The 18,878-nt window shown below is 40.1% G+C and overlaps 1 protein-coding gene across 4 annotated transcripts in view; it reads left to right on the top strand.

The window, feature by feature from the left end:
• The window catches only part of LOC124786008 (ribosome-releasing factor 2, mitochondrial), a 254,049-nt gene that overhangs the window by 61,290 nt on the left and 173,881 nt on the right, over positions 1–18,878 (top strand). The window lies entirely within an intron of this gene.

Genomic DNA, 18,878 nt, shown 5'->3' on the forward strand with positions numbered 1-18,878 from the left:
AAATCACCTGAATTCCACCCATAGACAAATGCAGTTCACAATGGAAATTGAGAAACATGGATGCCTTCAATTTTGAAAGTTCTGGTATGACACAAAGATGATGCCACTTAGGAACATGAAGTATATAAGAAACTGACCCATATGGGTTTATATTTACATGCAAATAGCTGCCACAATCCTAAACAGACAATGAATGTTCTCAAAACTCTGGTACACAGAGCACATGTCATTGCTGATGAGAGCAGTCTGGAGGACAAGCTTCTACACTTGAGAAGAGTTTTTTAAAACAATGGTATTCTCCATAGTAGTTACATAAGGCTCTATGAATGAAACCAACAGTGAGCATAAGGAACGTAGAAGAAGACCCAGCAAGTTTTAAATGCATGGCTTTTCTGCCATATGTGGGGAGCCTGTTATCAAAAATATGATGGATCCTTAGCAAACACAAAGAGAAAATGATGTTTCATCCTCCACCAAAGACAGCAGCACTCCTGTGTTCCATTGAAAACAATTTGGTACTTCAGAAGCCTGGTGTTTACAAGATCCCCTGTGGGTGTGGCTGTTCAAACATTGGGCAACCAACGCATACAGTCCATGATAGGCATACAGAGCATTGCAGGTACACCCGGCCCTTACAACCTAATAAATTTGCATTATTGATGCTGGGCACACTATAGTGTATGATGATGCTGAAATTTTAGCCTCTGCTTCATCTTTCTGGGACTCAGTGTGAAACCGAGTGAGGTGGCGCAGTGGTTAGACACTGGACTCACATTCGGGAGGACGATGGTTCAATCCCGCGTCCGGCCATCCTGATTTAGGTTTTCCGTGATTTCCCTAAATCGCTCCAGGCAAATGCCGGGATGGTTCCTTTCAAAGGGCACGGCCGACTTCCTTCCCCGTCCTTCCCTAATCCGATGAGACCAATGACCTCGCTGTCTGGTCTCCATCCCCAAAAACAACCAACCAACCAACCAACTCAGTGTGAAAGACACAATTGAAATTTGTTTGGTGACAAATTTAATTAACAGAGATAGTGGCATCAGCTTGGACAAATCATGGTATCCAGCAGTTTCTTTAATAAACTTACAAAGATGTCACAATATTTGCAGCTCACAGAGATATATTGCTATCACTGTGTGGATTTAACTTGCTGCCATAGATCTAATTTCATGCATGTGTTGTACCTCTTTGTCGTCAGTCAGCATCTCTGGCACCTTGTGTACCTGTGGCTTTATGCGCAGTGGTGTGGTCCACGCATTTGAAAAGATGGAGCAAGTGCTGGACCATCAGTTGCCTTGCTCACTCAGTAGATAGCTGGATGGTATACAGCTGAAATATCAGAGGAAGTGAAATTTACGCAGCTGAATACCCAAAAATAATTATATGGAACAATCATATGTGTTGTTTTATTTTCATCTATTTGGTCTGTTTTCTGAGAAAACAGCATGGTTGTGTTTATGTCTTATTGGCTGGAGAGAGGAGGAGATGGAGAGAGGGAGAGGGAACAGACAAAGAGCAAGTGAGGATGAGATGAACAGAGAGGGTAGGGAGAAGCAGATGAGGATATATACCCAATCCCCATGCATATTTAGCAGTTGTGAAACATTGCCCACTAGTAAATAGTAATAACAATAGAAAATGAAACAATTACTTAATAAATAAGAGACTTTGACTTCCAGAAATATTCAATTTGAATGAAGGTGCATTATTGAGGTCTAGTCTGCATGCATGTAAATTTGTGCCAGGATTATCCCACATTTATTGTGTAATCAGACGATACGAACCACTCTGCAGATCCAAACATGTACGCATGGGGTGCTGCTTTAGAGGTGCATATTTTAAGTCCATTGCGCAACAGGGGCTTTACCCTGTGGGTATGGCCATTTGACTCACATCTGTTTCTTTGATTTTCACTTTTATTGTTCTGTGTTCCTCTGCCATTTGTCATCAGAGTTCCTAAGCCTCTACTGTTTTTGTCATTCCTGATGTCATTTTGTGTCACTCACAAATTCTGTCCACATGCTTGTATGTGGTCCTCCTCTATCATGTGTAAAACGTTTGGGCAGAGTTTCACCTGCACTCTGTGTGACCAATACTTTGATAGAAATTGTGCACTCAAATTCAGCAAAATTTTGGCATGTGTTAGTGATTTCTGTCACTGCACTGTGTGGCATCTCCCTATATATACCCTCTGACAAATCCATTCCTTTGATTCTTGCATCAGTACTGCAGCAATATAACACGGAAAGATTTGATGAAAATCATTGGGTGAACATTATGCTTTCCAGATAAGAACAATCAAAATTGATGAAGCTATAATGTACTGCTATTCAGTACATATGTCGTTCTAAATGGTTCTGGACTCTAGCTTATCATGAACCTGCAACATGTACTCTATTTGCTGTATATTACCACATTTTTATTAACTTATTTCCTTGCCTGTATGTCTTTTTGGTACAAATTTTTCAGCTGATTTTAATATAACTTCACAGTAAACTAGAGACTTGACATTTTAACTATACCTCAGAACTGGATGTCAGTGCAATATTAACACACTTTCTGTTGGTGTGTTTGGTAGGGGAGGGGGGGCTGGCTGAAAAAGACTGGTAATGCCTGACATCTAGGGTGCCCTTCATGAGTGGTGTGTTGTGTGGGTAGTATCTGAATGTTTCAGGACTTATATGGCAGATGGGTACTGCTGAGCACAGAGAGGGGTGAGGAGGAGATGGATAACAATAGTGGATAGTATGAGGTATGAGATGGACACAGACAGGAGGGAAGAGGAGATGGACAGATGGATGTGGGGGGAAGGAGATGGACAGAGAGAGAAAGGGAAGGAGGAGGTGGACAGAGAGAGAAAGGGAAGGAGGAGGTGGACAGAGAGAGAAAGGGAAGGAGGTGGTGGACAGAGAGAGAGGGGTGAGAAGGAGATGGATGGAGGGAAGATAGAGAAGAAAATGGACAGAGACAGGGGATATGAAGAGGTGGACAGAGAGAGGCATGAGCAGCAGATATCCAGAGTTAGGGGGAGGAGGAAATGGACAGAGAGAGGAGGAGGAGAAGATGTGTGCAGTATATTAACATATGTGTACAAGGGTGAAGCTACAGCTACGAAGCTAGGATTGAAATAAAAATCTTGTAAAAAGTCATATTCAGTTTATTTTGCTTGCTTCTTTATTTTATTTTGTTGGAAGGTAACAAACGAATTGATATATTATTAGTAAGTAGATATAACACCATTCTGTTCCTTATATTTTCACATGAAAAGGCACTGAAATAACCTGAAATTTAAGACATGACTCTTATAGTCTCATCAGTATGTTTAAAATGCATTGAAAAATTACACAAGCACAAGACTAAAGAGCAGAAAATGAATATTTAAATAAAAATAAAAATTTCAACTTACCACATTTTAAATCAGCGTGAAAAGCATAAAATAATTTCTCCGTACCCCACACAGAAAGTACTGAAAATGTATGACTGTGAATTTTTGATAGCTAATACTTGTAAGATTTGAAACAAAAAATGTGGGGCACATGCAATACATAATTAATGCATGAGTAGTTTACTTTCTTCCTACTATCCGTATTCTGTGTTATTGAATACTCAAAGTTTGTGGGTATGGCCCCTGTTTCTTAATGTGAGCTTTAACCCATTAACTTCACAATTTTTTTCAAATTGTGTTGCAAAAATAATTAATTATTCATTTATTAATGGAAATATCCTCTTATAAATGACATTACAAACAGACATACAAAGATAGCTTTTAGTGAGCTACAAAATTTTGAAAGTTACCAATAATAAAATCCCGAGTATACTCATGCACTGGACTTCGACTAAGTTATCCTGAAACTTAAAGCTACAAAGTCTAATCATATGTTTCACAATGGTTTCCTGTGAACATAAATCTTCGAGGAGCTGGCTGCAGCACAGTGGATGTTTTTATCATGTACCACAGAACTGTGATGAAGACATCCTTAGAGGTGTCAAAACTTAGATCAGTATTAAATAATTACTTGCAACTGAATGGCTATGTTATTTCTCCATCAAAACTCAGAGTCTTAAGTTAAGGTGCTAATTTCATTGGCATCTTGTTTTATGTTGTCTATGTTAGCTTCTGACTGCATGTGATTGACAGTTTTTAACTCTGCCAATGGCTTTTTGACTCTTACTTCTTTTTTCAGATGTTTCATGCATCTGCTCTTCTTTCTCAGTTTTGAGTGAGTCTGCCTGCATTTGAGTGCCTTCAGCAACATGCAAATTCATTTTCACCATAGGGCTTCAAAGGCCTGCTAAAACTGTGTACCTTCTTTGCCTGTACCCCTCTCCATTCTGAGAACTTTCTAACCTGTACTTCACGCCATTTCCTGAATTTTATGTTGAACTTTTGCCTAAAGTTCTTGTAATTTCATTTGAACTCCTAATCAAATTCCTTCCATAATGCAATTTCCATCACAAGAAACTTCTTCCTTAATTGTTGGTCCTGCTTCTGAATTTTTTTGCTCAAATCTTGCTTATGTTTGTCACAAGAATTGATTTTATTGGTCTGTTTGTATGTTATGGTCTGAAATAGCCTCAGCTTGGTTAGGTATAGCACCTACTTTTGTTACCATTGCTCTCGAGACTCTCGTACTAACTTCTCTCTGTGGCAATTCCTTTGTGACTACCATAGTGGTCATAGTTGCAGTTGGACTATTAAATTTTTCTGTGACTTCATTTATTTGCTCAACTGGATCCCAATTTGCACATTATTGCTCAATTCACAACAAGAAATAATTTATTTCACTAGACACAGTTACAACATAACCACACAAATTAATTTTTCATGTATGCCATAGCATAGTGCACTAACTTGGAACAAGCACAGTACAGCTGCTGCTATTAACTGAAAAGCATTGTGTAATTACACCTAATCAGTCAAAAACTCTCAAAGTCTACAACTCTCCTGGTGCTGATTTTATTACTGAATGAAAGTGCCAGTTGCATTATTATTCAGGTGACAGTAGTCTCTTTATTATTGATCCTGTTTCTGATAGCTTTCTTGTGTTTTCTTTTCCATCTTGAATAATAATTCAAGCTGAGGCAGCAACAAAGATATAAACACCTAAGTGAGCAGGTAATCAACTGCAAAAACAAACAACACAAATGTTATAATGAATTGCATAGCTAAAAGGATTAATTTAGGTCACAACAGAGGACAGTGTAATATGACACTTGTCTTAGTGTGTCTTGTCTGGCATTACTTCTAGAGTATGATTTTAATTACTAACTATCACTGTTTGTAATTAATCTGCTAAACTACGCAACTATTTAAAGAAATCTTGGAATGCCTGTACAGTTTTCTCTGTTGTTGATAATTGTGCAATGTGTATTTTGATGTGGTGTCTATGCAACATAAATCAGTTTTCTCTTTTTTATACTTTTATTGTTTTCAGTTGTTTCTTCTCACATTCTCCCAAAGATCTTTTTGATTTTTTTTAAAATCAGCATATTCTATCATGTTCCCCTTATCGTTTACTAAAAACTCTTATCCTATCATTAATAACTGCCTCTTTCCATTTCAGATGGTTTCCTTTGTTCTTGTGACATCTTTTCATATTTGCAGAAGTAAATTTGTTAAATAATTGCCTGTTTCACATATGCTTATGTAGCCTTCATTCTGTAGGGTGCAGAACTTGTTTCTTAATTTAATCTGATATACTTTTGTATTCGAAATAATTTTCGTAGTCTCCAATTCAAGCTGAGTGTGCAGAAGTTCTCACATTTATGCATTCTGTGATATGATAGATGATATTCTCCCAAAATCCTGGTGGTTTTCCTCTGGTCATGTTGAGTCTACTCACTAACATGAATAATCATTTGGGTCCCACTTCCCCTAATGTTTTTTAGAAATGCTGAATCAGTGTTATCTACCCTTTCTGCCCTGTTTGATCACAATTCTTCCAAAGCTCTGTGAAATTATGATTCTTCCACTAGATCCCTGTCTGCCAAATCAGCACACACTTATTCCATATCACACCAGCAGATTGTTCCTCCAATCAAGTTCCTCAGTGCATAATTTACACCTATCTCCTTTCTCCTCTGTATTTAAAAGTGAAATTTCTTTTGCATCCTTTGATGCTTTTGATTTTCATTCTAGCTTTTTTTGCAGTTCATCCTGATTTCATTGGTAGTAACTATATTGCTGTATTTACTTTTTCCTGAATATTTCTGTATTTTCTTCTCTCAGTTGAATTGTACAGTTGAAGCATTTGCTCTGTTATTCAGAATTTCTTTGTAGTCATCTTTATTATATGCATATTTGTCCCTCCAGCTTCTATGATAGCATTTCTTATGGATATGCTTTATTCTTCAACTGAACCATATCATTATCACAGTATCTACAGACTAAGAGAGTGTAAATTCAGCTCATCATTTATCAATACTTCAATATTCTGCCTCCTGACACATTTGATTCTGCCTGACAAACCTCTTAAACTGCAGTGTACAGATGATCATCACTAAATTGTTATCTGGGACTGTACCTGTTGTGGGATATGCCTTACAATCCAATACTTCATTTCAGAATCTCCTGTCTCAGGTCCTTTTTGAACAATGTATTTGCTGTTATTAACTGAAATTTATCCCTGAACTCGAGGAGCCTTTTTCCTCTCTCATTCCTATTGCTGAGTATGTATTCTCCAGTAACACAGTGTTGCAATCTCCCATGACTGTTGAGTTTTCATCTCTCTTACATAAACTTCTGATATGTGCTCTGTCTTACAAAATGTTACCCTTTCTTTACTTTCTTAAATGTTATTTCATGGTGCCTCCTCATTGGCAGTTCCTTCCTAGAGATCCAAAGGGGAAGCTCTATTCACTTTTCTGCCTTTTTACTAAGGCCGTTAGCAAAAATTGAGGCTGACCCATATACAGAGAGTCTTCGGGTACAGTTACTGATCACTTTTACCACAACATAAGCAGGAACACATGATCTATGAATTTTGCAATAGTAGTTAAAGATGCTACTCCTAAACTGCATTTAGTATGCCATATGTACACAAATTCTAGTAATAAAAAGAAATGGTGTACTCTCAATTCCCAAGGCATCATATAAGAAGAGATATAAGAATATGTGGTACTACTGTTACATGATTGCCATTATCGACATTGAACATGGACCTCAGTTTGGGCAATGCTGTAACAGTAATATCATCTCCTCTTATATCTCTTCTTATACGATGTCTTGGCAATTGTTGTTGACCTTGGAATCCACAAGCTCCAAATGAATTATCTTGGTACATTATCCACTAAATCCATTACTCTTTTCATACCTCTAACAAAAACTTTTTTGTTCATCAGTGTATTTTTTTCCCTTTCCTGTGACGTTATATATTTATTGGGCTGCTCTCTTTCCCATCAAACCACAAATGATCCATCAAGTCATGCTTTGAGACATGTAATGTTATAGGGTAAACTTCCATTAGCTCACCCTACATTGTTATGATCTCGTATTATTGTAGTAGTATACAGTATTTTGTATTTTTATCGGCAATATCTATTTTTTACACACAAACGATAGCACAGAAAGTGATCTATGCACATGATGATTGCACAATGTCACAGTCACTAGTTGATGTGGAACCAAGTGAGAGACTAAGTAGATCACAGAAATACATCACCAGTGAGACAAATACAAATCTGTGGACTACTCTCACACAAAGGCTGCAAACAGTGCAGTTCTTCATGTAGAGTTCTGGGTGGCAGACGGCAGACTAGTGAATACAGCTTAGGTGATACCAGTGACTGTGATTGCTTTGTGCTGCATCTTTGATGGGAAGTAAACTGTGAGAGGTAGCCCCATTGGCTTTGGCACTGATGGTGCAGCACCACTCTCTAGAACTACAAGCACACCACAGGCTGCTCCTCCATTTCACTATCAGTATCCAGAGCAGTAGTGTGGTATGCCTGATGACCTGATACATCGTCTTCATCTGATTGGTCTTCATGCTATAAATGCCACTGGACAAATTGATGGCAATTTTGGCTGGAGACTCTCTGATTGTTGGTCATCCTGACTCTTGAGAACTCGTCAGTTGCTATGCAGCAAAGGAACACAAACACACATTGTTCCAGTGCGCACTTATTAACCTCACCTAATCTAGTCGCATTTGATGTCCCCTTTCGTCATACATATCCACCCACCAACCTGCAACCCACATTATAAACTTTTTATTTACTTTTATCTTGGATCTCTTTGTGTTGTCATATCGATTTCAATTTGTTTTCAGCTTTCACTATCAGCTCAACTTCCTCATGTTTCATCTAGTTTCCCCACACTTCATGCATCCTGCCCATTTTGTGATTTTTGCCATATATTTTTGCGAATTTTTTCACAAGTATTTCTAAGTTATTTACACACTTTACTTGTTTTTATCCTCCTCTATGGATCCTTGCACCTTCTGTAGGTGCTAATACAGAAAAGTTTCCTTATCCCTAACCAGTACCCAGTCCCACATACTGTTGCTGCATTTTTGCCTGCCTCATGGAATCCCTCCAGAGGGCCTTACCATCAAGTTACCCATCACCAGTTGGAACCCCTCCTTCCACAATGACCTCCATCTGTTTAAATTCCATCAGTCATTAGCCCTCACCAAACTAGTTTTGCAAAACCTTATAAATCAGGCCCAAATCTTCTTACAATACCTCCTTCCTGCTGGAAAAATTTTTCTGCTCTGCAATTCCAAATTCCTGTATCCCATCTCTCACAGTGAGACTCTTGTCCTCCAGGAACTAAAGCAGCATGCATAATGCCATCTCAAAAAGCTCTCCGACCTATTCACCTACTACTACCACCTTGGAGTACCATTATACACTACCTCATCCAACAGCCTCCATCCCTCCCCCACATACCCTCATAGCTGACAAACCCTGCCTTGCATACCTGCTATATTTACCACACTCTCAAAACCTCCCTCCCACCACCATACAGCACTCTGAACCTTAATAGATCTGAAACACAGCCATGAACCTTTTCTCCAAAAACCCTAGTACCACAGAAGTATCGGCCCTTTCCAAAGGCCTTACCTTTCACCCTGCTCCCAAATTCAATCATGCTGGCAATGCAAAAGCAATACTAAACCCTGCCTTCCCCAGTTCACTCCTACATTCAACCGTGATCCAACCCCACTGCTCCAGATAACCCTCTGTTACAGTTCTAGTATTTCTTAACCTTGAACCTTGTCTCACAATCACTCCCCAAATTCCTCAACATGTGAGTGAACATTACATCCATAGAAAGAACCACAATCTGCAACCTAAAACCGGAAAACCTGATCCTGACCTTATAGTCCTGCGTACTGTCAAAGGCTCAACCGCTGATTTTGATCCGTAAAGATTACCTCATCAAAGGAATCTCAGATTCGTTCACCTACAAACCTTGTCACATTGATCCCATTCTGGAAATCCAGTAGGATCTCCAGTCTCTCCTCAAATCCTTATACCCATCCCAGAACCTCTCCCTTGAGTCTATCTCTCTCATCAACCGTACCACTCCCCGCACTTCTACCTTATCCATGTTTCCCAAAGTCCATAAATCCAACCATCCAGGATGTCCCATTGTGGCCAGTTTCTGTACCCCCACTGAGAGAATCTCTGCACTTGTAGACCACATCTTCAGCCTATTATCCATAGCCTACTCTCCTTTATGAAAGACACCAACTATTTCCTCCACTGACTGTCCACAGTCACACCCTTCTCACCACTTTTGATGCCACATCACTTTATACTAAGATCTTTAATGCCACTCTCCTTTCCACTTATGAATGCTATCGTTCTCAATGCCCAATGGAATCCAAACCTACAAACTCCTTCCTGGTTACTATCACCAACAATATCCTCAATCACAAATATTTCACCTTCGAAGGCATCACCTACAAACAAATCTGTGGTATGGCAATGGGCACCTGCATAGCTCCAATCTATGCCAAACTATTCATGGGCCATCTAGAGGGAATCCTTCCTAACCAACCAGAACCTCAAACCCCTGACCTGTTTCATATTTATTGATGATCTCTTCATAATCTGGATTGAGGATGCGGCCACCCTATTCACAGTCCTCCAGAACTTCAACACTTACTCTCCCATTCACTTCACCTGGCCCTCAATGTAACAGGCCACCGTCCTTAATGTTGACCTCCACCTCTATCCATGTCAAACCTATCGACACCAGCAATACCTCCACCTGAATAGATGCCACCCATTCCATACCAAGAAGTCACTTCTGTATAGCCTAGCCACCCTTGGTTGTTGCATATATAATGACAAGCAGTCCCTCTCAAAATATACCAAGGGTCTCACTGAAGCCTCCACAGACCAAAATTACTCTCCCAACCTTGTACAGAAACCTAGATGCAAGACCTGTCCCACCACCACCTACAAAATCACCTGTCCCACCAAAGGCAGGGCTACCTGTGAAATCTGTCAAGTGATCTACAAGCTACGCTGCAGCCACTGTGCTGCATTCTACATGGGCATGACAACCAACAAGCTGTCTGTCCATATGAATGACCACCGACAAACTATGACCAAGAAACAGCTGGGCGACCCAGTTGCTGAGCATGCTGCCACACAACATTCTTCATTTCAATTACTGTTTCACAGCCTGCACCATCTGGATTCTTCCTGCCAGCACCAGCTTTTCTGACTTGCACAGGTGGGAACACTCCCTGCAATATATCATACATCCTCATAACCCTCCTGCCCTCATCCTTCATTAGTCACTGTCCTTCACCCACCTGTCCCCTTCCCTGTTTCAAATCCAGCACTACACAACCTTCTTTCTCAGCAATAAACTCACAGTGTTTTTACTTCTCTTGCCCCCCTCCCCCACCACTCTCTGTCTAACCTCCCATCTGCAGCTAGCTGCTCTATGCTGTCCCCACTATGTCCCTGTATGCTCCCACAGGCAACACTTCATCATCCCCCAACACAATTCATCATACCCCACCCCTACCTTGCTGGCCCTTCCCCTCCCTGCCACAGTCTCTTCCTGACCCCCACCACCCAGATTGTCTCTCCCATCATATACTGTTGTTTACAGTCTGGCCTCAATGACCAGAGACAGTGGTCATGTGTGTGTGTGAATTGCATTTGTGTGAAATGTGTGTGTTTTCAGTATTTCAGAAGAAGGGCTTTCAGCTAAAAGCTTACTCGTTTAGCAGCCTTTTTGTTGTGCCTGTCTGCAAACTAACATCTCCACTATATGGTGAGCAGTAATCTATCCTTTTCATAATATTGTCATTATTCTATCCTGGATTTTCCATTGTTTGATTTCATTATTGCTTGAATATGTTCTACATAATTTATATGTAAAAAGATTTTAATATTTATTATTTATATGCAAGCCATAGTTACCAGTCATTTTACCATCAGCTCTCGCTCATTGCAAAGAGACTTGAATGAGAATTATTTTGGTGTTCATGGAACATGTTTCACTACGACTGTGCGTAACACAGCACGTTGTTCTATTGCCTGCAATATCATTTTTCTCCACCATGGAAAAAAAATCTGTTTGGAGGCCTTGGGCCAATGGAAACTCTAGTAACATGACCTAGAATAAATAGTCGTATCTGGAAGTGCATTCAATAATTCTTTTGATAATGAAGTCATTGATGCTTCCAAGTGAATGCCAGTGAGTAAGAATAAAATTTTGTCTACAACTACGAATTGTTTGTATTAATCTGCACCTCTGCACTGCTTCCATATAACACACAAAAAGAATGAAAAAAAGAAAGAAAGAAAAAAAGGGTGGTGTAAGGTCATTACAGTAAGAAGCAGGACCACAGTGTGTGACATCAGAACAATATTTTTCTAATATATTTTATTGTTTAGGTAATAGACTTCTGCTCCTCTCTTCCATTAAACTGGAAACAGTACAAATAAAATATTGTAACGATCAGATTTTCTTGTTTGTTTTATATGAGTATGTGTAAAAAAAGAGATAAACTTTTGTCATTATTGTAGTCAAGGTGTTGATGAGGGCAAGAATGTTTATAATAATTTTAGTGTTTTAGAAGATGTAAGAACAAGATTGTAAATTTATGCAAAAAGAATGATAAATTAAGCAATGCAGGAAGTACCATACTGTGGAGAAGAGGGAAATGAAGGTAGAAACAGGAGAGAAAGTGGGAGAGTTGATATATGGTAATTATCTTGGAGTTAGATCAGAGTTGTACTAGGGAGTCAACCAGAAGGATTCTTCTAAATGTAAAGAATGTGGAAGTTTTCTATTATTGCATTGGACATTGTGCGACTGTTAAAAGGAAATCTACTAACTGAAAAGTAAAATGAACCTAAATATTTCACACACACACACACACACACACACACACACACACACACACACACACACACACACACCACTTTCTTAGGCTCTGTAATGAATATTATTTTTTGTCTGAAAATGCACATGATATTATCGACTACATAAAAAAAATCACTTCACTCCTTAGTAAATTCCACTCTTTTTTACCTTTTTTATTGTTTGAAGTGAAGGTCAGTAGACTTGTGGTGTGCTGAAAAACATTTAATTTGGGTTTCTATAATCTCAGGGAAATTACTAACTGTCTTCTCACCTCGTGAGAAAATTCAGAATAGTTTAATTTAATTTCGTGGGTATCGCTTTGGCAACGTAAGGGAAAAAAAAATGTAGTAAAGCAAAATCTGTAACATTTATAAGTTGGGGATTTGTGATCGTTACTATGAAATGAAAGCAGAAATGCCAAACTAAACAATTATTATTTAACAAAAGAAGCTTTTTATACAGACATCTGGCATCTCATTCATTAATCTCACAGTTTTGGACAATAACTTATATGTCACAATGTTTAACTACATGTAACAACAAACTGTATAAGTATATGAATGTACACAAACTGATAAAATCCATACATTTTAAAATGTCCACGGATGACTAAATAAATAAATAACAAAGAATTTTTGCCATATTCCAGCGAAATATGTGATTATGATTGTGATTTTTATTGGTCCCGTAAATTACCTTTTGTACAGATATGTACTTGTAACATAGGACATGTCATTAGGCTTACAATCTAGATAATATGAAAGATAAAAGTATATAAAATAGCCTACACATTAAAAATGTGTAGGAGCTTTCACAGTATTTACACTCATGCTCATAAATTAAAGGTAATTGCAGAATGTGGTGCCACACAATGTGGCACTACATAAAACTGGTGCTAATAGCATAGGCACATAGGGAACACACATGACACAGATCTGTAAGTCCATGGTATTGGTGAAAAGTTGAGAAAACCAACCCAAAACACATGTGCTACAAAACGCCACTGTTTCCTGAGCATGTACACCGACATCAATATGGCATATGATCACCATGCACATGTACACAGGCCGCACAACGGGTTGGCATTCTCTGGATCAGGTGGTCAAGCAGCTGCTGGGGCATAGCTTCCCATTCTTGCACCAGTGCCCATTGGAGCTACTGAAGTGTCCTAGGTGTTTGAAGACATATGTCAACCAAGAGCATCCCAGATGTGCTTGATGGGGTTTAGGTCTGGAGAACAGGCAGGCCACTCCATTCGCCTGATATCTTGTTTTAAGGTGGTACTCTAAGATGGCAGCTCAGTGGGGTCATGTGTTATCATCCATCAGGAGGAATGTGGGACCCACTGCACCCCTGAAAAGGCAGACATACTGGTGCCAAATGATGTCCCGATACACCTGACCTGTTACAGTTCCTCTGTCAAAGACATGCAGAGGTGTACGTGCCTCAATCATAATCCCACCCTACACCATCAAACACGACCTCCATACAGGTCCCTTTCAAGGACATTAAGGGGTTGGTATTTGGTTCGTGGTTCACACCAGATGAAAACCCGGTGAGAATCACTGCTCAGACTATACCTGGACTCGTCTGTGAACATAACCTGGGACCACTGTTCCAGTGACCATGTACTGTGTTCTTGACACCAGGCTTTATGGGCTGTCTTCTGACCAGGGGTCAATGGAATGCACCTGGCAGGTCTCCGGGCGAATAAACCATGTCTGTTCAGTCGTCTGTAGGTTGTGTGTCTGGAGACACCTGTTCCAGTGGCTGTGACAAGGTCCGAAGCAAGGCTACCTGCAGTACTCCGTGGCCATCTGCGGGCACTAATGGTGAGATATCGGTCTACTTGTGGTGTTGTACACCGTGGACGTCCCTTACTGTAGCGCCTGGACATGTTTCCTGTTTGCTGGAATTGTTGCCATCATCTTGAGATCACACTTTGTGGCACACAGAGGGCCCGTGCTATGACCTGCTGTGTTTGACCAGCTTCCTGTTGCCCTAGTATTCTACCCCTCATAACGTCATCAATATGTATTCTTTGAGCCATTTTCAACACACAGTCACCATTAGCACGTCTGAAAACATCTGCACATTTACTTGCTGCACTGTACTCTGACATGCACCAACACACCTCTATGTATGTGGACTGCTACCAGAGCCACTATGTGACGACCGCAGGTCAAATGCACTGCATCGTCATACCCTGAGGTGATTTAAACCTGCAAACCGCCCATCAGAGCATTGTTTCACCATGTATCAGCATTATCCTTAATTTGTGAACATGAGTGCATATATTATTACATCGTACACAATGACTTATGATGCAGTACATTCATAATATTACACAGTACAAAATGATTTATTATGATACATACAAAAATAATAATAATTTTGTGAGATGTAGTTAGCTTATATTATACATCAGTGGTTCCTAATTATAGTTAATTTCTTTAACACTGATTTCTGTTGCTAGGTCTTTTTATGATGCATGAGATTTATCGCTCACAGGATGAACTTTTGATCACTGTTTGCTAGTCTAGTCAGCTACACTATAATATACACCTTGCATCAGAAACTTTTTTTAGAGTTGTGGGGAACACTTTCTCAGTTTTGAGGTCTTGTAATTCCGTTGGCATTGCTTGTATTAACTTAATGCCAGAGTATTTGGGTCCTTTTTCAAAAATCTTAAGTCTATGTTGAATGCAGCACAGTTGTTTCCTGTTCCTTGTGTTGTGCGTATGAACAATCTCATTAGTCTCCAGTTTTGTGTGATCACGTAATGCACTCACAATGCTCTTGAATATATACAATGATGGAAATATTAGAATGTTTAGTTCTTTGAAACAACTTTTACACTATTCTTTTTGCTTCTTTTTCTATATAATTTGAATGGCTTGCTTCTGTAATATGAATATTCTCTTCATTCCTGTGGTAGTTGAGTTCCCCCATACTGTGATCCCATATTACATGTATGGTTCAAAAAGTCCATGATAGACAGTGTACAAGAGGTCTGGTAAGTATACTGAGCCAGTTGTTTCATTATAAATATCACTGAGCTTAGCTTACTGGAAACAGTATTTATCTTCTGTTTCCAATTTAGCTCACTGTCTATTGTAATGCCCAAAAACTTAACTGAGGCTACTTCTTCCAGTCCATTTTCATCTAAAAAAACATCCATCTCTTCTTCTTTTTGTTTATTTTTGAAGACCATGTACAGTCTTAGACATAAAAACTGGCCGCCGGCCGGCCGCCACAGAGACTAAGTCCAAGTCGTTCACTTAAGGTGGCCAATAAAACTGGCCGCCCCTGACAACTCTAAGTCCGGCCATCTGCACAATCTGGCAACACCATAAGATGCGGAAGTGTTAGGTGGAAGTGTTGTCTACTTCCGATGTGTGTTCGCACTGTGTGAGCCCGTGGTCTAGCGGTAATAGTCGCGCATTCTAAACTGATAGTCGCCTGTTCGCGTCCACCTACATGTATTTTTTTTTTTTTTTACTACATTTCGGCCCTCGTATAAAGTTATGAGTCTGATTGAACATCGAAGATAATTCGCTTGACATTCTACCCACCAGCAATAACAAGTATTCCAGAAACAATTCCGCAGGACACCTCGTGGCTGCGTCGCGATCATAACAGTTTACGCTCGAGCGTTTCCTCGCGCTGCAGCGGCTACCGGCCACCGGCCAGACGCCACCCGCCGCCTGAAATCCGGCGCCGCCCATGTGAACGTGGCGCGACGCTGTCAGTATATGTTTTAACTGTCATTTTCGAATTTGAAGTTCTAGTTATCATCTTGCAGTTAAGCATTGCATTTTGCATACTTGAAAATCATGAACTACGGTTAAGCATTGTAAAATTGAGTCGCAAGTGGAAGAAGGTGTAACATCTGCAACACAAAGTTTACTTTTGGTATAACAGAGGGGTGAATGCAGAGGAGGCAACTATTAAGATTTGAACTGTGTGTGGAGCGAGTGCTTTTGGGAAAAATACGCCAGAAAAAGATATTCTTGTTTCAACAAAGATCGTTCTGGCATGAATGATTTTCCACATTAAGGAAGTCTCGACTACTGATACATGTGATAGATTACCATTTCACCATCGTGCAACATTTGCAATCAACAGGCAAAGTTTAGAAGTCTGGCGTAGGAGTACTGCATGCTCTAATTCGAAACAACAAAAATAATGGAGTGACTATTATTGAACGTTATCAGGTCGCTCATTGAGCATTCGTATGCAGTACTGTTGTTGGTGACGGGTTATGATGCCTTTATCGTTAACTTCCTAAGAAGAAATGAAAGGCTGAGCCCCACCAAAAGACGTAAACTCGAGCAAAGAGTAGTGTGAACATAATATTTTACATCTGATAGCTCCAAAAGTGTGTTTTGGGCTACGAATTCTGCCCCACGGGGTGTGTGCAACACAGCTGGAATTTGTTGCCAACAACTAAGACACCTTTTGGTGGCAGTGTAAGGAAATCGAGCAACAAAACTACATCACCTGTGCTACTCTGTTGATTTGAGAAACAAAACTGTCCAGGAGATTGATAGTAAAGTCGTCTCTCAGGCGTTTGTATTGATAGGGAAGTCCTCTCTCAAGCACACGTCCCTCTCGTCATATATTCGTAAAAATTTACCTTTCCCGCTCTTGATCGATCAACCGTCAAGGCAATTCATTTCTAGACAAAATACTCTTAAAACTACACTGGTTTAATGACATCGTTAGAACTAGTGGGTTTCTACGGGCGTAGAATTTGTAAACAACATTAGCATTGTCAGATTGTTTTAGATATCGTGAAAGAAAATTGTGCTCCTGAATAATTTCTCTTTGGCGGTTACTGATGCGTTTAGTAAACTAATGGAAAATGTAATTAAAATATTCACTGAACTAATACAAATTAAATTCAGCTTAGTACAGTAACAACACGACGGCAGTCTATCTTAATAAAACATTAAGTGTCTATAAGACGATTGATCCTATTTTAACGCGAATTAGTAGGATATTACCGACTTTTGACATCGAAAAGATCTGTATTTACTTCATTTCGTGTATCATTCGCAAGTATTATGAAAATGTCATTTCATAGATAAAATTATGTATTCACAACAACAAAAAATATGTAGGTAGAAAACAAAAGTGGCATTATGAATTTGGCAGTACCGTAAGGTTTTCGTTCTGACACTAACAAGGGGAGGCCGCCAATTGTGAAATTCAGATTCGATTCATACTGCGCATAATAAAAGCTCATGGCCAGAGGTGTAATGTGGCAAAGCACCAAGATGCGCTTCTCAGCCGTTGTCGAGAAAATCGACAGTTAATAGAAACCGTTGCGGTGAAATACTCTCTACGACTTAAGACTTTCTATAGCGTCGTGGCGCAGCGGTAAGTGCTTGGGTTCGTAAGTCAAAGGTCGCCGGATCGAATCTCGCGCCATGCAATTTTTTTTAGTATTTGTTTTTTGTAATTCAAATAAATATAAATATATATATATTATGGGGTTTCTAATTCGAACGTTTTACTTACACTATACGTATTCGTTTCGGAATATCGTTTCTACGTCTTCCGTTAACTACACGTGTAAACATTATGAAGACAATAACATTTGTGAAATACAACTTTGTTTGCAGAAAACATAATCATGTTCGAAGTCGCCAGTTTTTCCACGACAAACGACTTTCAACGACTTATTATATGCATAATTGTTGCAACTGATTGCCGGGAATTATATATATACACTACTGGAAATTGAAATAAGAACACCGTGAATTCATTGTCCCAGGAAGGGGAAACTTTATTGACACATTCCTGGGGTCAGATACATCACATGTCACACTGACAGAACCACAGGCACATAGACACAGGCAACAGAGCATGCACAATGTCGGCACTAGTACAGTGTATATCCACCTTTCGCAGCAATGCAGGCTGCTATTCTCCCATGGAGACGATCGTAGAGATGCTGGATGTAGTCCTGTGGAACGGCTTGCCATGCCATTTTCACCTGGCGCCTCAGTTGGACCAGCGTTCGTGCTGGACTTGCAGACCGCGTGAGACGACGCTTCATCCAGTCCCAAACATGCTCAATGGGGGACAGATCCGGAGATCTTGCTGGCCAGGGTAGTTGACTTACACCTTCTAGAGCACGTTGGGTGGCACGGGATACATGCGGACGTGCATTGTCCTGTTGGATCAGCAAGTTCCCTTGCCGGTCTAGGAATGGTAGAACGATGGGTTCGATGACGGTTTGGATGTACCGTGCACTATTCAGTGTCCCCTCGACGATCACCAGTGGTGTACGGCCAGTGTAGGAGATCGCTCTCCACACCATGATGCCGGGTGTTGGCCCTGTGTGCCTCGGTCGTATGCAGTCCTGATTGTGGCGCTCACCTGCACGGCGCCAAACACGCATACGACCATCATTGACACCAAGGCAGAAGCGACTCTCATCGCTGAAGATGACACGTCTCCATTCGTCCCTCCATTCACGCCTGTCGCGACACCACTGGAGGCGGGCTGCACGATGTTGGGG

This window comes from Schistocerca piceifrons, chromosome 1 (assembly GCF_021461385.2).
Source record: "Schistocerca piceifrons isolate TAMUIC-IGC-003096 chromosome 1, iqSchPice1.1, whole genome shotgun sequence".
In the NCBI taxonomy this organism is placed as follows: Eukaryota; Metazoa; Arthropoda; class Insecta; order Orthoptera; family Acrididae; genus Schistocerca; species Schistocerca piceifrons.